Below are 21690 nucleotides of genomic sequence, written 5' to 3'. Positions count from 1 at the left end.
AATCAATACATGAAAACACATCATGCATATAAACCATCCCCCCATGGGGTATGTGGAACCAACAATGGCTAAACTGAGGACATGAAAGCTTCCCTCTAAGCAATCAATCCAATCCAAGGTCCACACCATCTCAAAGTCCACACACAGCACAGTCACAATCTGTATGGACCAATAATCATATCAATATTCATACTCTACAAGCATATAACACAAAGACAATGCCTTCCTTTTACGTTTCATGTCTTTAGGCTTCTCACAAAGCCATAAGCCCTTAACCACTTTGGTTCTGACTTAGATTAATTATTACAGAAGTCCACATTAACCAATCATGGGTCCAAAACCCAAAATGCCATTATGTATGAACAGTACTGCTACTGTCTCGAAATTTCCAGAATATCCAGATATATGTCGGGGGCATATTCGAATATCCATATCCGGATATCACAAGACCCCATATCCGGATATCAATATCCGGATACCATATCTGGATTTTTTGCGACAGAATGAAGTTCTGCATTTCGCGAGATATCCTTCCCAAAGGTTGCTCCTTTAACGATTCCAGAAGCTTAAACATGCATTTCTAGGTGTGTTTAACCTTACCCAACCTTAAGTTATGAACTTTGGCTTATTACATGCATCAAGGCTTCATTTTTAACTAAGGAAACTCATGATCGAGGTTGGTGAAGCTTACCCAAGCTTAAAACGGAACAAGGAGGTGCTCTTGGAGCTCTCACAACAGCCACAAGACTCAGACTCCACAAAGACATGAAAATGCCAAACAAGCAAGGTCCTTTCTCTCCAAAGGTAGATTCTTGAAGCTTCCTCACTCAAGACAATGGCTCCTACTCCACCAACAAGGAAGTCAGCCCCCTCAACACCACAACTCAGAAGCTCACACTAGCCTATGGAGCACCCAACACCCTCACAAGACCAACTCTCACTCAACAATGGTGTTTTAGTGAAAGTTTCATGGAGAAAGGTGGCTCCTTGGTTCAAAAATGAAGAAGAAAAGGCAATGGAACAGTGGAGGCTGATCAGCTGCAGGGGTTCTCACGTAGAAGGCACAAGGAATGACCTAGGATCATGTGCCAACACCTTATATAGGCCACTTAAGTTTTAATCGCACTGTATTAGCGCTAATAGCTACGCTTAGCATTTTAATCCCAAACTTAGGATTCTGAACCTACTCATTTTTCTAAGATTTGTCATATTTTTTATTTTATTTTTTCCAGTACTTTTCTGGTACGCTCTTTTACATAGCCAGTATCAATTCTGGCACTAGTTCTCATTATTTTGACTCCAAACTTGTTATACAAGTCCTATATATTATTTTAGTAATATATACACACTTTTCATAATTTTTCGGGATACTTCATCTGTACGTATTTATACCGTGAGGCAGAACCGGTATCTGCACTTTTCGTCAGAAAAGCGACTTTCCACATTATTAATCACGTACCCTAATTATTAGGGTCAATTATGGAATTATTTCCTATTTTCTCATAATTAAATAATTAGATTTCCTAAATTAACGGTGCAGGTTCTTACATTCACCCCACTTTTTAAAGGATTTTGTCCTCAAAATCAGAAACATACTTGTCCCGAAAGTCGGGGTACTGCCAGAGAAGTTCGTCCTCTTGCTCCCAAGCACACTCCTCAGGAGTTCTTCCCGTCCATTGCACTTTGACCATCAGAATGATCTTACTCCAAAGCTTCTTCTCGCCACGATCGAGAATCTTGAGTGGTCCGACGGGAGTCTTTAGGTTCTCCCGAACCTCCACATCATCTGGTTGCATCACATGCGAAGGATCCGCTACATACTTGCGAAGCTAAGACACGTGAAACACGTCGTGGATGTTGGCCAAGTTCGGAGGCAAGGCAAACCGGTAGGCAACAGACCCTACCCTACCAAGGATCTGGTATGGCCTAATGAACCTCGGGCTCAGCTTCCTCACTCCGAGGGCCCGACCAACACCGGTGATAGGTAAAAGCCTCACAAACACATGCTCACCTTCGTTGAACTTCAGCGGACGATGTTTATCATCATAATAACTATTCTGGCGATTATGCGTCTGCTTCAGCTTTTCCCTGATCATCTGGATATGTTGGGTAGTATCTTGGACAAAGTCCAAGCCAAAAAGCTACTTATCTCCAACCTCAGACAAGCAGGTAGGAGTCCGACACCTCCTACCATACAACGCCTCGTAGGGTGCCATACCCAGGCTAGCATGGAAACTGTTGTTGTACGAAAACTCAACCAATGGCAGGTACCTATCCCATGCTGAACCCTGCTCCAAAGTGCAAGCCCTTAACATGTCCTCCAATGTCTGGATGGTCTGCTCAGTCTGTCCGTCAGTCTGAGGGTGATAGGTTGTACTCAATCTCAACTGAGTACCAAAAGCTTCCTGCAGTGCCTCCCAGAACCGAGATGTGAACTTTGGGTCCCTGTCACCGAGGATACTCTCGGGCACCCCGTGAAGCCTCACAATCTCGCGAACATAAAGTCTGGCCAACTGCTATGTAGTGAAGCTCACCTTCACCGAAAGAAAGTGGGCAGACTTAGTCAGTCTGTCCACAATGACCCAGATAGAGTCACAACTAGCCTGAGTCCTCGGCAAACCCACCACGAAGTCCATGGAAATGTTCTCCCATTTCCATTCCGAAATCTCTAGAGGTTGAAGCTTACCAGACGGCTTCTGGTGTTCTATCTTCACCTTCTGGCATATCAAACACTTGGACACATAAACAACTATGTCCTTCTTCACGCCCGGCCACCAGAAATTTCTCTTCAAGTCCTGATACATCTTTGTAGCACCAGGGTGTATAGTGAATTGGCCCTTATGGGCCTCTGCCATAACCTCTTCGGTCAAAGGACTTCGAGGAACCACAATCATCTTCTGGAAAGTCAACAGACCATCCTCATTTCAAGACACACCATCTTGGTTCTTCACGTAATCCAGGCACTCTCTCTATACTTGCGCCTCTTTGATCTTTTCCATGAGCTCATTTTCAACTTGAACGGTTTCCATTTCAATAAGTGCACCCCCAAACGGAGAGGTCACCGTCAGATCTCAAAACTTCTCAATAATATCATAGTCACGCATGGTCAAACTAGATAGGCTCACAGATTTTCGACTCAAAGCATCAGCTACCACATTGGCCTTGCCAGGATGGTACTTCAACTCAAAGTCGTAGTCCTTCAGATACTCCATTAATCTCCTTTGTCTCATGTTGAGCTCCTTCTGATCAAACAGATACTTCAAGCTCTTGTGGTCACTGAACACGGCAAACTTCATGCCATAGAGATAATGCCTCCAAATCTTGAAAGCAAACACAATAGTAGCCAACTCCAAATCATGAGTCGGGTAGTTCTCCTCATGAGGCTTCAACTGCCTCGAAGCATAGGCGATCACTTTTCCCAACTGCATCAACAGACAACCCAGCCCCTTTCCGGAGGCGCAGTGTAAAGCTCAATCTTTTCAGCAGGATCATGAAGGATCAACACAGGTGCGGTAGTCAGTCTCTCCTTCAACTCCTGAAAACATTCCTCACATTCGTGAGTCCACACAAACGGAGTCTCCTTCCGGGTAAGGGGAGTAAGTGGTAAAACCAACATAGAGAATCCCTTGATGAACCTCCTGTAGTAACCAGCCAAACCCAAGAAGCTCCTCACTTCAGTCACCGTCTTGGGCCTCTCCCAATCTAGCACGACCTCAATCTTGTTTGGGTCGACTGCAACTCCCTCTGCAGAAATCAGATGCCCAAAGAACTTCACAGACTTGAGCCAAAACTCACAATTTGAAGGCTTAGCATAAAGCTTTTTCTCCTTTAGAACTTGCAACACAATCCTCAAGGGCTTGGCATGGTCGTCCTCCGTCTTGGAGTAAATCAAAATATCGTCAAGGAAGACGATCATGAACTGATCCAAATACGACTGGAAAATCCGGTTCATGTAATCCATGAACACTGCGGGTGCATTGGTGAGTCCAAAAGGAATCACCAAATACTCATAGTGACCGTATCTCGAACGAAACGCGATCTTGGGGACATCCTCTGGCTTAACCCGAATCTGATGGTATCCGGACTGGAGATCAATCTTCGAATACACACAAGCACCCTTCAGTTGATCTAACAGATCAATACGAGGAAGGGGATACCTGTTCTTGATTGTCACCTTGTTCAGCTACCTATAATCCGTGCATAATCGCATAGTCTCATCTTTCTTTTTCACAAAGATGACCGGTGCTCCCCATTGAGAGACGCTCGGTCGAATGAAGTCTTTCGCCGAAAGATCCTCCATGTGCTTCTTCAGCTCAGCCAACTCTGGTGGCGACATCCGTTATGGAGCTAATGAAATAGGCCCCACACCAGGAAACAAATCTATGGAGAACTATATCTCCTTTAGTGGCGGAAACTCAGGAAACACCTCGAGGAATTCCCTCACCACAGGAATGCCAGCGATCCTCCTGTGTCCCACTCACCAAACCTCCCAACATGACATAACCAAATGCCCCTGCTCTCAAGGCTCTCCTAGCCTGCAGCACTGAAATATAAGGCGAGGAACTGGCTGTGGAATCACACGGAGACATCACCACTCGCTTGGCACAACAGTCAATCATCATACAACTCTTGGACAACCAATCCATGCCCAAGATGATCTCCAAGATAGCCATCGGTAATCCTATCAGATCTACCAAAAAATCATGGCCATCCCACTGAAACACGACATCTCGATGCACAATGGAGGTATCACACTTTTCTCCGGTGGCGGTAGTCACCCGCAACGGTGGAGAAAGCACATCACTAGGCAACTCAAGCCCCACAGCAATCGGGGTTGCAATAAAAGAATGCGTAGCCCCGGAGTCAAATAAGACATCAACAACAGATCCACCAATGGAAACAGTACCTCTGACAAGGTTCAGAGCTCGGTCCGACTGCTGCCAATCCAAGGTGTACACACGACCGGTAGCAGGTGGCACTGCAGGTGCTACTGTAGGTGGAAGGCGAACCATCTGAAGTGGAACTGCCTGAACCGCTGTAGCTCTCGCCGTCAACGACAGACAATCTCTAGAGTAGTGGCTCTCCTTGCCACACTGGAAACATATAACCTGGTCGGTAGCACACGGCCCCACATGAACCTTCCCACATCCCGTGCATCTGGGAGCAGGAGGTCTCGCTATACTCACCTGAGTGGAAGTCCTCTTGAACTGATTTGGCGCTTGCCTAGCCGCCAACTGCTTTCCTTTACCTATTCCTCCAAACTTCCTGTCTCTCCAGGAAGTGGAACTACCAGTTCCCTTCGCCTCAGCAACCTTGGCCCTCTTGGCCTTACTCGTAATGCAGACGTCCTCAATGTCTCGACACTGCTGAACCAACATGCTGAAATCTCTAGATGTTGCACCAGCAATGCGATCAGCTATCTCCTCATTAAGTCCCATACGGAACTTAGAAGCCAACATCGTCGGGGTAGGAATTACAATACAGAAATGTGGAAATTGGGCCAGTTCATTGAACTTAGCCAGGTACTCATCGACAGACATCGAGCCCTGCACAAGCCTGTCAAACTCTCCTTGCTTCCTCTCCTGAGCATCATATGGGAAATACCTCCCAAGGAAACAGTCCTCAAAGAATGGCCACGTCATCACATGACCCTGCATCTCATAGGCGTGAGAGGTGTTCATCCACCACTCATGTGCATCGCCCTCCAGCATGTACGTCGCAAACATCAACTTTTGCGGATCGGTGCATTGCATGACTCGAAAGATCTTATTCAGCGCCTGTAGCCACCTCGCCGCAGCAATAGGATCATAAGACCCATCAAAGGAAGGTGGCTTATGCTTGCGAAAAGCATTAAGCCGGCGGTCAATCATATCACAATCCTCAATAGGCTCAAAGTAGGGTTCCATCACGCCAGTACACTGACTGGCACCCTCCACGTGACTCTGGCTATCGTCCTGAAGACTTGGTGGAGGCGGTGGCGATGGAGGTGGTGGCGGAGGGAACTGACCCTCATTGCGGCCAACCTGCATCTCCTCCAACATGACCCTCATCATGGTCATGTTCGCCAGCCTGTTCGCCTCAAGAACATCCTCAGTGGCCTTCCGGTTTGCCTCTCGAACGGCGTCCATCATTGCCAAGTTGGCCAATCTAGCGGCCTCCTGATCGGCTAGTCTAGCCGCCTGCATCTCAGTTAATGCAGTCAGGACAGGATCAGGCTGATCCTCGTTCGTCTCTCGGTTTCTCCTAGGCATTACCATAACTCTGCACAAGTTACACCAAGAATGAGTTGATCAGGCCCACGCAATGTGGTCACACATGCATCATCATAGTAAAACCCTCTCAGAGAAAACACATAGGACAAGAACCACAACAATACATCCTAAGTTATTGCAATACATACAGGATTTTCCTTAGAAAGGGCTCTGATACCATAAAATGTAACACCTCGTGTATACCCGGTTTTTTATCATGTAATCATATTAAGCTTTGCTTAATTAAAAATGCGGAATATCTTTTTTTTCAATTATGACGTCATTATCAATTACCAAGTTGATTACTTAGTCTTTTTAAAAACATTGCTTGTATGTAATTGCAAATAGACAGCTATCTACACTGAATAACCTCATAATATAAATATGTGATTATCTAAGTCACGAAACTACAACACGCAGTCCGGACCATAATCTTGATACAATTATACAACTCGAATCTAAAATATGATATAGTCAATCAATGTGGCATGGACAACCGCCATGCTCACCAAATAAGGCAACAAGGCCCAACAGAGTCTCATCAATAACAACATAAATCATAAAGATAGAACATGTCAGCATCCAAGCATAACAGTATAATCAGCAATGTCTAACTTAGCTCCGGCCTCCTGCCGCCCGAGGTCTCAACCCCCGAGTTACCTGAACCTGAAATATGTGCCCCAAACGTGGGGTGAGATCTCTAAACATAAATCTCAGTAAGACAAGGGGTCCTCAAGGATTTCTCCTCCCCAAGCTCACTTACATGTGCAATATAAGTTCTAAAAGCAGTTTAACAATATAAGTTCCAAAATCAGTGCAATGTAGCAGATAATCATGTCATGTGTGTCAACTATTCTACTGGCCAGAGAAATGCAGGATTTACATATGTCTATTACCCACATCAGTACACCCTCATGTCGTACCTGCCCACAGGATCACATTCCTGTCTAGGCGAAACATCACATACATATCATAGGGCATATGCACTTAACAACTCAAAAGCATTTCAAGAAATCAATACATGAAAACACATCATGCATATAAACTATCCCCCAATGGGGTATGGTGGAACCAACAATGGCTAAACTGAGGACACGAAAGCTTACCTCTAAGCAATCAATCCAATCCAGAGTCCACACCAGCTCAAAGTCCACACACAGCACAATCATAATCTATTTGGACCAATAAACATATCAATATTCATACTCTACAAGCATATGACACAAAGACAACGCCTTCTTTTTACGTTTTAGGTCTTTAGGCTTCTCACAAAGCCATAAGCCCTTAACCACTTTGGTTCTAACTTAGATTAATTATTACAGATGTCCACATTAACCAATTATGGGTCCACAAACCCAAAATGTCATTTTGTATGAACAGTACAGCTACGGTCTCGAAATTCCCAGAATATCCAAATATATGTCAGAGGCATATCCGGATATCCATATCCGGATATCACAAGACCCCATATCCGGATATCAATATCCGGATACCATATCTGGATTTTTTGCGACAGAATGAAGTTCTGCATTTCGTGAGATATCCTTCCCAAAGGTTGCTCTTTTAACGATCCAGAAGCTTAAACATGCATTTCTAGGTGTGTTCAACCTTACCCAACCTTAAGTTATGAACTTTGGCTACATGCATCAAGGCTTCATTTTTAACTAAGGAAACTCATGATCAAGGTTGGTTAAGCTTACCCAAGCTTAAAACATAACAAGAAGGTGCTCTTGGAGCTCTCACAACAGCCACAAGACTTAGACTTCACAAAGACACGAAAATGCCAAACAAGCAAGGTCCTTTCTCACCAAAGGTAGCTTCGTGAAGCTTCCTCACTTAAGACAATGGCTCTTACTCCACCAACAAGGAAGTCAGCCCCCTCAACACCACAACTCAGAAGCTCACACTAGCTTATGGAGCACCCAACACCCTCACAAGACCAACTCTCACTCAACAATGGTATTTTGGTGAAGGTTTCATGGAGAAAAGTGGCTCCTTGGTTCAAAAATGAAGAAGAGAAGGCAATGGAACAGTGGAGGCTGATCAGCTGCAAGGGTTCTCACGTAGAAGGCACAAGAAATGACCTAGGATCATGTGCCAAGGCCTTATATAGGCCACTTAAGTTTTAATTACACTGTATTAGCGCTAATAGCTACGCTTGACATTTTATTCCCAAACTTAGGATTCTGAACCTACTTATTTTTCTAAGATTTGTCATATTTTTTATTTTATTTTTCCCAGTACTTTTCTGGTACGCGCTTTTACATAGTCAGTATCAGTTCTGGCACCAGTTCTCATTATTTTGACTCCAAACATGTTATACAAGTCCTATATATTATTCTAGTAATATATACACACTTTTCATAATTTTTTGGGATACTTCATCGGTACGCATTTATACCGCGAGGCAGAACTGGTATCTGTACTTTTCGTTAGAAAAGTGACTTTCCACATTATTAATTACTTACCCTAATTATTTAAGCCTTATCATAATTATTAAGGTCAATTATGGAATTATTTTCTTTTTTCTCATAATTAAATAATTAGATTTCCTAAATTAACGGTGCAGGTTCTTACATACATCATACCACATACTTTCATACACTACAACCATAATGCCCACCATCATGGTGGGGCCACAAGAGATAGGAACAACTAGAACTAGGAGCTTACCTCACTAAGCTTATCACAAGCCCAACTCCAACAGTAAAACACGTATGCTCCAATAAATCCTCAAGTGCCAAGTTCTCTAGGCAAACCTAGAGCAGGAATCATTTACATCGTTAATACTCAATCACTTAATGATTTCACATTTCATTCTTATATGCCAATAATATTCCCATTACAAGTCTAGACCATTTATTACTTAATTACATATTTTTAGTGCATAAGGAGTTGTTCCCTAATTCTATAATAACTCATTAGACACTTAGTCCGTTAATAAACTCTCTTAGATTAAGGCATTTTCAACTTCACTTATAACTAATCAAGATATTTATCATCAATATATGTCATGTTAGTATTTGGGTGTCCTAGAGACAATCTTATGATTAAATAAGGACAGAGATGTAGACCTTTTTAATATTGTCGCAAATAAATAAAAGCACTCTTTATCTTGTTTCATAATTATGTCTCGATATTAATATTAATATATTATGAATAACTTGATAAACCTCGTGGAATAAAATAGGTATCTCTTGAGTATCTGTGATGAGATCACAATCATGAGGATTCAAGAATACCGGATGTTCATTCCTAATTTTATGTTCCTAGTCTAGAGATACTGAGAATGGGGTCAGTAATCTCGGGTAAGACTAGCACGACTTATCTATTTGTATATGGATACAAGGTATAGACCTCATGTGCTACAGATATGGAGATGTCTTAGCTAAAGTCGTGGGTGGACCTATAAGGATATAGCTCGCACTGAACGGACCCACAAAGAGACTCTATGAGGAACTCTCACAGAGAGTATCATTAGAGTAGTCTCTTTATATTTGGGTATGTCTTTCCTAAGACCAGAAGTTATTACCTAGACTGTATTCTAGAAGGCATGCTTTGATTGTGCACCTCGTCTGCTTGAAACATGGAGACTCATAGGTATACTGTTGGGCTTGTCCTAAAAGAACACAGGGCTAGGGTGATAAGCTGAAGGAATTTGTCAAATCTCTGTGAGAGATTAGGTTATCTGTAAACCGGAGAAATCGGGATGACATTTACAGGGACTCGGGAATCTATGCATAGTAAAAGAGATCATGAGATGATCTTCCTTTAGAGTCTGTAAATTGAAGATTTCCTAATTTCGAATAAAGCTTACCCTAAACCGCAGGGGTTGATACGCTTCCTTACCCTAGGTTTTATGGGAAGGTAACCGAGACGAAAGGAAATATGTACGGCAACCAAATATGTTTAATAGGATGATCAAATCATTAATCTAACTAGTTCTGGGGCAACAAAGCGTGCTATGTGTTGTCATTAGATGGGTTGTGGGCTTATTGGGCCCAAGCCCATTTATGTCAGTGGCTAAGTTAGACCTAATGGGTCACACACAAACACCTAATTGTCTAGATGCTCTAGCATTAAAGGTATTGGGCCTAATAATAGTTATTAGCCCAAGAAGTTGTTTGGAACTCCACCTAAAGGGGTGGAGGGTGCATGGTTCATTGTAATGGGCTTGGATAGTCCAAGACATTACTAATTAATTTAATTAGTTAAATTAATTATCAAACATTTAAATTTTGAATTTTGGAATTCAAAATTTGAATTTTGAAATTTTGAAATTTTGAATTTGAATTTCGAAATTCGAATTTTGAATTTGAAATTTGAAATTTGAAATTTGGATTTTGAATTCGAATTTTGAAATTTGAATTTTGAAATTTGAAATTTTGAATTTTGAATTTGAATTTTGAATTTGAATGTTTGAACATTTGAATTTGAATATTTGAATGTTTGAATTCAAATATTTGAATTTGAATTTGAATTGCCTATGAAAGGTTGTTTCATAACAAAAGGATAAGATGAGATCTTGTTGGAACAAATCACTAGTATCATGAGAGAATCTTTTGGACAAGATCCAAGGCCATATATGGCGCTGATTTGGGTTGTTGGTGAGCAAGATTTGCTCATCAAAATCAGCTCCATAAGATTCAGTCAGTTGGGAGAAAATCTGTGTGAGTTGATTCAAATTTGAATGCAACTACTCAGATGTATCTGGTCACCTTTTTGGGCTATATGGGGCGCACCATATAGCTGATCTTATGAAGATTTCTGATCAGAATTTTGAATAGGTTTTGAACCAATTCTCAAGAGAATATTCTAGGAGCCTGTTAGCAATTTTTGAAATAAAACAGCTCCACTTCTCTCTCTCCTATCTGGCGTCTAATGATCAGATTTTTAGGAGAAAAATCTGATTGGTATTTTATTTTAAATACTCTCCTCTTATGTGCCTAAGTGTTTAGTTGTTCCTCCAAGGGTTTTTCTGAAAACCTAGCCTATTCTCTCCTCTCTCCTGCGCCACTTGTGAAGTTTTCACGTTGAGAGCTTCACTTTTTCAAACACTTTCACCTAGCCTCCATCTTCACACATAGAGCGCCTAGCAAGCCTCTTTGTGGTGATCATCCGGTGGCTTCACAAGAAGGAGTTCTTGCACCTAGACGAGTGGGTGGTGTGGATCAACGTTAGAGGGTCTGAACCCTTCAGTTCGGCCTTGATCATCTGGTGATTTCACGAACAAGGTAACATCATGCTTTCCTAAAGCATGATCTTGATGTGCATGTATATTCCGCAAAGAAAAATTTTGTTTTTCCCTCTTGCATGCATCGGCCTTCAAGGCCATTTCGAACTTTCATGTCATTCATAACCTTGAACATTAATTATTATAAGTAACTAAGGGTTCCCATAAACCCACTTAGCCTAAATCTCACTTTTATGATTTTTCTATAACTGTACATGCTTCTGTTTTCTAGTCACGGTGTACAACCCACTTGTTATTAAATTCTCATGTTTTAGGATGTTAATATAGACTCAATAAATTTCCAACAAGGTATCACATTCCTCATTTGGAGTTTTCTACCTCCGGTTATCACCATTTGAAGTTGGACAAGTAAAACTGTCTGCCAACCTCAAACAGAGCCCCAAACATCCCTCACAATTTCAGCGATTCTGGAAAATATACTAAACTAATTACTCTCAAATTGTTATACAGAAAACTAGACACTTTAAGCTTTAATTTGATATATCATAAGCCTAATTTGAGTAAGAAATGAGGGAGAAAAAATTTCATGGAAGATGCAGTCATGTCCAGCCCCTGCACATGGCCTCCCTTAGCAGTCACCACTTAATTGGACCTACAGAATGCTACACATCTTCAAATAGTACCAACTTTTGATACCACTTAAATGACATCTCAAGCTTCAAAATGATATATGGCACATCCTTATTGGACCTCTGTGGAGGGAGATACGCTCTCCCAAAGTTAGCCTAAAAACTGATCATTTAACCAAAGTGTGTTTAATTAGCAAATCCTAATTAGGTTTAGTTAGAAACCCTAAGTGAGCATAAATTTAGGATTTTTCATTTATTTACATCCCTTATGCAATTCCACATCATCACTTATGCATTAGTTTATTTATTTCATTAATTACATTATTAGTGGTCCTAAACCCTAATTAGTTCAAATTTTAGTGTTTAAGATTTAATTAATCAATTATGCTTAATCCACCTCACTTGGTCCCTCCATTAGTGTCCTAATTAAGTCTTAGAACCTTTTTAAGACATCAAACCCTAATATATATCTATATGGCTGAATTTCATAGTCATAAGATTAAGGTTTTTACTTGTCTTTTTAACACACTTTCATGGTTTAATTAAGTCCTTTATGTCTTTAGTCCCCAAAGGTGTCATCTTTATTAATTTTAACCATTAAACCCTAATATTAATGAAGAGGATAGAATCAAAGCATGGGGTTTCTAGGGTTCTTAGTTCATCCACATCAAGAATAAGTCACACACAAGCCAAAGGTGACACTTTTTCCTACAAGTCTTCATCTTTCTTGAGTTTTAGACTTCCACCAACACATTTAACAATAAGACCCCATTTTTAATAATTTACAACATCATTATCAACATATAATCATTATGGCCGAAATGGAAAGTGGGGGAAGAAGGGTTTGGAGTCATCTTTTTCATGGATTCAAGCCTTACTTCTTCATGAAGTTTTGATGGTGGAATCTTAGAGAGAAGGTTGAGAAAATTTGAAAAATCAAACTTAGAGAGAGGGGGCTACTAGGGTGCTGATCAGAAATGAGGGGAAATGTCCCTTATGTTTTTAGGGTTTATGCCATGTCATTAAGTGGCTTTCTGTCATTTAGTGACACCCGTGTAATTTTTCTTTGAATTATTATCAAATTTTTACCTGAAAATCCCCAAGATCCTTACTTTAAGTAATTAATATTAATTTTATATAATTATCATGTTCATAACTTAAAATTTTGATTAGTGGATCACAGATCCACTAATAGCTGTTTAATTGCACTGTAGTCTTTACCGATGTTCTTAAGTGTACCCGAATTTCATAATCTTCTTAACTTTAACATTATTGGTCTAATTATGACTTGTTAGCCATATTTTGGTCTTTCTTTCCATTTTCTCATATTTTTCTCGTTCAGGGATTCTATCGGCTGCTTCTACAGCATTACAAAATATCCGGTAAAAGTGACTTTTCAGAAATACCCCAATATGGGTATCAATCTTCACCATTTCATATACCAACCTCATTCATGATGTTTATATCATTAGATTAGCTCTATAACTCTAGATTGGAGCTATTCTACAGACTGTTACTGCGTCAACAGTCAAAAACAACAACTGAAAACTCAACTGTTCAGAATACCCCCAATATGGGTATCAAATTTCATCAAATCTTATGCTTACATCATTTATGATATTCATATCATTAGGATAGCTCTCTAACTTAAATTCACTATACTGAAGTTATTCTACGGTCTATTACTGCGTCAGTAGTAAAAAACAAAAGATGAAAATTCACCTGACTGGAATACCCTCAATATAGGTATCCAAATTCTTAGAATCATTCTCATTCTATTTATGACCATAAGGTACTCATCATAACCCTGTAATTTAAAAATCATGTAATTAGGGTTATTATAATCACCCCTTACTATTTTAATTTTCTTGTTAAGTTGATTTTCAACTTCACTTTTATATTGCTTAAAAGCAGTAATAGCTTCATCTTTACTATTAAGTAAATACACATAACAATATCTACTGCAATCATCAATAAAAATAATAAAGTATTTCTTATTACCCTAGATGGTGTAGATTTCATGTCACATATATCAGTATGTATTAAATCTAACAACTCGATTGATCTTTCAATCGATTTAAAAAGTAATTTTGAAATTTTGATTCAACACATACTTGACTCTTTTTATTTATACATTCAAATTTAGACAATAAATCTAAATGAATTAAATTCTTAATTGATTTTAAATTAACGTGTCCTAATGTATTATATCAAAAATTAGAAGACTCATCAAGGAAGTAATTAAAAGTAGTAGTATTATTAATATTACTGGTATTGTTTATAGTCATCATATTCAGTTTGAAAAGGCTCTCATTAAGGTAACCCTTTCCTACATACACATCATTCTTAGTAAGTACAAACTTATCAGAAACAAACACAAGCTTAAAGCTATTCTTTCTCAATAAAGATCCAGAAACTAGGTTATTACGAATATCAGGCACATGGAGCACATCATTGAGTGTCACTATCTTGCCAGATGTCATCTTCAAAGGCACTTTTCTCACACCTTCAGGGTCTATTTATAGATACTAATCGATCACAATGAACTGCCGCCGCCGGCGAACCATAGTGACTGACGGCCGCGAACGGGTACGACCGGTGACCGGTTCGCAAAAGGTAAGAATCGGTTCGGTTCAAAATGTTCGAAAAATCGGCGTGAAGAAATGTTTGGGTTGAAGAATCTGGAGGGAAGCTATAAATAGGGACAGGGGTATTTTGGACAAAAAATTAAAAAATAATTTAATAATACGTACGAACCTATCTGAGCTGGTCAGACGGCGGCGTGCGCATGGTGGACCAAAGGCCACCTAGCTCCTCTCCCTTCCATAAAAGTGTAGTGCCCCAAGGGGCAATTTAGGAGTGTGAGGTGGAAGCTTATAAATTCTCTCACCTCTTTCTAGTAGTCCAATGTGAGACTTCTTAAAACCCACACACCCCTTCAATTTCTCTTCTTTTTTTTCTTCCTTAACCCACTTCTTTTCATAACCAAAATAGATTGTCTATACAAATTCCAAGAGATAACTCCCATTACGTTATGATAATTCCCAAAGTTGTTTTTGTTGTTCACGTGGGTGTTACGGATAGTCTATTGATTATAAGGAAATGTAGAGTTGAGCTTCTTCTTTTTTTAGTACATAATGTGGAGTTGAGCTTTGGTGTAAGTTAGAGTAATATAATCGCACATAAAAAAAACTTATACCGAGAGATAAATAATTATAGAGAAAAATCTTCATGTTAAAATAAACACTATATTACAAAAACACATCAAATAGAAAAAGTACTATGTGATGTAACTAAATTAAGAGTAGTAAAAATCCTGTGGAAACATAAATACAATAATGAGAACATTACTCATTTAGAATGTGGGCTGTAATAGTATGACAATTTGTCTTTTTAGAATTTTAACAAAATTAAGAGTAAACTAAAATTTGTTCTAACGAAATTTAGAAATAGACATATCAAAATTTGAAAATGTAAAAAAAAAATAAAAAAATCCGGTCATGATCTTCAAATAATAACAAATGTCGATAATAAGTCACTACAAAAATTCAAGCATTTAGTGGGGGTTATATTAATAAGTGGTGGGGGTCATAGATCTCCACAAAATATATTTGTGGCATTCAGCCAAGACGCCAGTTTCACGTGCGCCACAATCCATTTCTGACATTTTATTGTGCAAACGCCACTATCTATTGCAGCATGTCCTGGGGGTTAACATGTTGCATTTTATGGAGGTTAGAGACAACCACAACATGTTTCTTTTTGTGGGGGTTACAAACCGCTAGAACATTGCATTTTCTATTGTTCCCATGTTTCACTTTATGACGTTCTTTGAGCCCCATAGTATACATGCCTTTGTGGCGTTCACAGACCTCCACTATTTGTTGCAATCTTTTTCAAAATCCAGGTTAATAATTTCCATTGTATCCCCTCTCCTATCAATAACTTTGTAGGTATATGATAAATGGTATTGTGAATACTACTAATAAGGGGTCATATACAAAATTTTGAATGATAAATCTAGTAACAATGATTTTTAGTCCTTAGGCTAACTGTAATGCTTGGCCTATGGAATAGTGCAAACATTCAGATGATGACAGGATATCAAGAGTCCTTTATGCTTTGGAACTCTATGCTATATTGTGCCTGTTATTCTAATAAGATAAAAAAAAATACAAAGATATTTTTTTCTTAAATACTTGCATTGCTGGTGTAATTTGGTCATGCATTTAAAATATGACTCCTTGATTAGACAATTAAAGTCCAAAATATATACCTATCAATTTTATAAATTTTTTCTACTAAAAAAATGTAATTTTTTTTTTGAATTCAATTACTTACTAATTTATTATATGAGTGGCTCTATTTCATCCTATAATTAATACTACCATGGAAAGATTAAAAATCGTTTGGGATTTCAACACCCATACTCTATAATCGAAAACAGTATAAAGTTGAACTGAAATAGAGCCATACTCTACAATCGTTTGGGATTACTTACTAACTTAGAGAGTAATCTTTTACCTCAAAAGGTATAAAGTTGAACTGAAATTGAACTGAAATTCTCAACATAATTCTATTATCTTCAAAAAACAAAGTTGAACTGAAATTTTCAGACATTATTACACAAAGGGCCAAAACCAGATTTGCAAACCATATGGCCTGTAAAGTGCAAAATGCAACTTTACTTAAACCTTATAGCATCTCAATCTTATACATATCAGTCTGTAACTGTTACTATTTTCAATGAACGAAGATAACTTCTGACTCACTAGGGTACCTTTACATCGTTTACAATGGAGATGGATACTCCATTTTTTGCTGCAAATTAAAGGTTTAGATTTAGAAATAAGAATTTTCTTTACAAAAATAAATGATCAAAATCATGAATTAAAAATAAAAACTAAGAAATTCCAAGGTAGAATCACTTAGAAATGAAGAAATTCCATTACTGCTAGAATTAGTCCCTCTACCTATTTCTTCAATCTCATTTCCAATCTCTCTGTTTTGAGTGCCTTCCCCAAATTTCTCGGCCAATTCTTCCTCAAACTCTAAAGTTCGCTGTAAAGCCTGCAAGAAATGAACAGATGAAACACTAAAATAACACATAAACTCTATGTGTTTGCAATTTGCAGCATAAATACATTCCATCAACAACTTATGGACTATTACCATTATCAATGAAATAGCATAAAACCATCTACCAACAGTTATTTTATAATTAAAAGCCTAAGGAAAGAGAAACAGTGACAATAAAGTGTAGCTGCATAGCATCATAACATGTGAAGCAATTATTATAACAATAATGTCATTATTTCAATATTTAATGGCTTACCAACAATAAGGTCCCAACATCTGGCTTTTCCCTTAGATTAGCAAGAATGTTCTCAAGTTGTTTGCTGTGGAGACAAGCATCATAAACACAAATATTTTTGTACATAGTAATCTTGAACTAAGTTTAGTACAAATGAAAAGGCACAATATTCTATAAAATGCTTAATTACATCAGAGGTTTTTTTTTTTTGTGGGAGAGAGAGAGGGGGTGGTAAACATACCACATATGAAATATACAATGAAAATATCTCAATTTTGACGTTAAAAATTCAATATCAGACAGAAGGGGAAAATGAAGTCTAAATAACTTTCCAAGCTGTAGTAGTAAAAATATTCATATTCAATAAATCAAAATGTCATTTCACAACTAACTTGAAGTAATCTGTTTCACGATGGCCATAGCTTATTTTAATGGAGAAAGCATAGAAGGTCCATTGCTATATGGTGCTATAAACAAATAAATACCATACATTGTCTTCTTATAGAATAGGATACAAAGCCGACAAGAAACATGCCATGAAGATGGAAAGATTTTCCAAATTTCTTCATTTGACCTCATCCGGCACTTGATCCACGCATATCTTCGTTCAATTTAATCCAACTTTGCTAGTTTTAAAGATGGAAAAAAGAAAATAAAAAAGTCAAACTTACAGACATTTGGCAAGATCTCTATGAATAAACAAACACAAAATTAAAGTTATATATATATATATATATATATAACATACCAAATCCTTAAAAAAATTGATCATACGAAGTAAGCTCCCAATTGAAGAAATTATTTACTAACTCTTCCCTTACAATAGGGTCTAATGCAACAACAACCAAGCAGGCATCAGACAACTGCTATAGCAAATTAGTTTCTTCTGTCTCCTTTCAAGTACCTAAGCTGAGACAAAAACAGAAAATTGAGAAACCCAGTTACACAGCCTCCTTGGGACAAAACCACTTCCATATCTAGTAAGGTTAAGTACATATCACAAAACAAAATATACAAAAAAAAAATGCAGAAGAGCAACCTAAATTAAAATTAATTCATATTGTAGTGCCTAGAGAGATTTCCAGAAACAGCAGAATATGGAAATCAGTAACAGTATACCTAGAAAAATTAGAAAACACATGTCACTTGAATATTTGCTTGATATTTTTAAACTTCTTCCTCAGTTCTATGATCTTTGGAATATCCCAATAGGCTTCAAAGTGACTACTTTTAGTAGTGTGATAAAGATGTTAAAAGGAAACACCTTCAGCTTTCATTAAAACTCTTGTAATAACTCCAAACATAATATCTATAATGAAGAAAGAAGCTTCTCATAAACCATAATAACTAAATTTCGTCTTCAATGCAAAATAAAATATGCCATATAATTCAATGATTGATCCATAAATAATTTCTTGAATGAATTGATTTTCTTCTCTTCCCATGGACTAGTGTAGAACAAGAATAATCTAATAGAAAATGGATGTATATATATGGTTTTAACTTATGCATTTTTAATTCAATGATTGATCCATAATATCACTTAGGCATTTTAAAACAAAATCTAATTCTTAATAATTGTTCTCCCAAAAGAGTTTCACTTTTTCTAACTTATCTTTGTCTATTCAACTCTCTTGCATCCCTGTTGGAAAAGAGTAAATTTATTAAATGGAACCGGCTTGAATAGATAAAACTTTTCTAAGCCCAATAATTATTAGAAGAGAAAACAAGTTGGATGCACTTATGAAAAAATTTACCAAATCAATCGCGTAATTTGAAAAAGGCAGCATTAAATACCGATGAAATACACTTTAGAGTTCAAAACATAAGGCAAAATAAAGGACAGAAAGAAGAGTGCATACAAGTCATTTCAATGTCATTATCATCTATGTTAACAAATCGTAAAAACAATACAATTTTACGAAAAAAAATATACAGAAGTAAATGATCAAACCTTTTGTTCTCTACTTCAATACAATTTTTCCTCAATTTGGTCTGTAGCTCCTTGACCTACATAAATCACTACAGATTTTTTTTTGTAGTGGATGTTTCTGCCAGCTAAAATGAGAGTAAGTGTACCTGTAATGTGAAAGCAGTGGCTATTATTGCCAAAGCAAGAGAAAATGTCTCTATTAGGTTGAAGTTAAGGTCCATTTAGATATCCATAATCCAAGCAACAATCACACATAAGGGAATCTATATTGTAATAAAAAATAAAATAACTATAGGCCAATATTTTTTCCTTGCTCACAGACAAAGAGATAATGTGCCAAGGTAGAAAGAAAATAACATATCAACTACAAAACTATCTTTCTCTCCAATTCGTAGAACAAGTTTGCAAGTACAGACGGCTAAAATTTCCAAATTATACATGCAGAAAAGAAAAACTACAAAACCATGGAATCTCGAATTTAAATTAACAATTCACTATTGTGCATCTTAGAAAATTTTGGACGAGGTCAAACATGGAAACAGGTTGTACAGAGAGAATCAATTAGGAACCTTGGATAAACAACACAAGTCAAAGTATTCTTCTCAACCTACAAAACCAAAAAAAATAATATCAAAACACCAAGTGATCAGAGAAATGATTCAATATATTTTGAAACCTTTGATTGCCCAAGATTCACACTAATTGCAATTCTGAGATCTTGCAAAGACGATGGTGGAGGGAGGGTTGCAATTCAGAAACCTCCGACTCAAGCTTAGAGAACTAGGCAACGAATATTGCAGTTCAAAGACGAATGTTTGGGGCATCTCCTTGGCGTGGATGACGAATAAAAGCATCAATCTCGGCAACGACGACATCGCTAGAGAATCATGAGAACTCTCATCGGAGAGAAATCTCACGGGAAATGACGAGCTAGGTGTGAATTTCTTTGGTAAGGTTTAAACATACAAACCGTAACAGCGCAACTCAATAAATGCGGAAGCTAACTTTTCCAATTATGAAACTTATTATATTAACCAAGTGGATTAACTTATTATTTTTCAAGACATCTCCTGTATGTAAATTGTAATAAAACTACACTGAATAACCTCATATCATATATAAGTATCACATCATGGAACTACAACATGTAGATCAGACAACTAATACCATATTATAACTCAAGTCTTAAATAAACATAACTTATACCAATGTGGCATGGACAACCTCCATGCTCACCAAATAAAACAACATAGTTAAATCATGTCTCCAATACAATAGCCATATAATAGGAATCAGGCATAATCATGTGATACTATGGCAATAAGGAAACATGCATCAATCAGCTCAACTCCGGTCTCCTACCACAAGAGGTCTCAGCCTCAGAGGTACCTATACCTGAAAATGTACCCCACACGGGGTGAAATCTCTAAAAGAAATCTCAGTAAGATAAGCGGTCCTCAAGGATCTCTCCACCCCAAGCTCACTTACATGCGCAATATAAGTTCAAAAGATAATAACAGTACAATGACATATATCCATACAATTAAGCATATGTCTATGTCATGTGTGTATGCATCCTACTGGCCAGAGAATAAAAGGTAGGAATTACGTACGCCTACAACTCACAGTACAAGGCTCCTCTCTTGTACCTCACCTATATCTCTATAGCCTAAATCCTAATTATCTTGCAACTCTCTCTCGATGAATTAACAAGATTAGAGACAATTTAACACTTTATTAAACAACTGAAAGGAAAATCATGCAACAAAGTTTTGGAAATTCTGATTACATCACAATAAGGGTACTCTATCACCAAATCCTAACAATTTAGCTCATACTTGGATGGAAAGAAACAACAAAGAAAGAATAAGTTTTGATAGATCTAAGATAAGAAAAAGAGGGACGTTGCCTGTGGCACTTCTCTCGCAGAAACCGAGAGCTCCACCACCATCAACCTTGCCTCAACCTCCGGAGTAATGCAACAAGTTACTGGGTTCAATGATCTCTCTATTGATCCCTAGCTCCTTCCTTTGGTTCGCTGGATATCTCTCAACGAACCCTCAAATTCCTTCCAAGTGTTTCCCCACTTTCTCTCTCTAAAATATGCCTTCAATTGGGTGTCTAAAACATTTCCAGCGTGCCTCTCGTGTGCAGGTTTCTTCTCTTTATATATTCCAATGCTTTGGGCTTCAATGAGCTCTTCATATCCATTGCAAATCTCATTCGAATCTGCCTTGTGATTGATTGAGAATATGTCTCTGTTTTGCTGTAATGCTGACAGAACATGCTGCTGCATATCTTCTCCAAATCTTTCCAAATATAATTCAGATTTGAATTGGATTTGTGAGCGCTGATTTGTTGGAGATTGG

The 21690-nt window shown here is 38.0% G+C and overlaps 1 long non-coding RNA gene across 7 annotated transcripts; it reads right to left on the bottom strand.

The window, feature by feature from the left end:
- Positions 1-16723: 16723 nt before the first annotated feature.
- On the bottom strand, positions 16724-20285 carry LOC133314570 (uncharacterized). 7 transcript variants are annotated; one of them, XR_009751970.1, is made up of 6 exons: positions 19998-20285; positions 19343-19487; positions 18137-18297; positions 17410-18014; positions 17048-17144; positions 16724-16895 (listed from the first exon to the last, which is right to left on the bottom strand). It is a non-coding gene; the product is annotated as an uncharacterized LOC133314570 (long non-coding RNA). The 7 variants fall into 7 exon arrangements; XR_009751967.1 differs by having other exon boundaries at positions 16724-17144; XR_009751969.1 differs by having other exon boundaries at positions 16724-17144; positions 17410-18009.
- Positions 20286-21690: the final 1405 nt, after the last annotated feature.

The sequence above is a fragment of the Gastrolobium bilobum genome, unplaced genomic scaffold (genome assembly GCF_033153095.1).
Source record: "Gastrolobium bilobum isolate Gb01-03AN ecotype WA unplaced genomic scaffold, APGP_CSIRO_Gbil_v1 utg128870, whole genome shotgun sequence".
NCBI classification, from domain to species: domain Eukaryota; kingdom Viridiplantae; phylum Streptophyta; class Magnoliopsida; order Fabales; family Fabaceae; genus Gastrolobium; species Gastrolobium bilobum.
The sequence above is the reverse complement of the archived record's forward strand: the minus strand, read 5'-3'. Positions and strand labels throughout refer to the sequence as shown.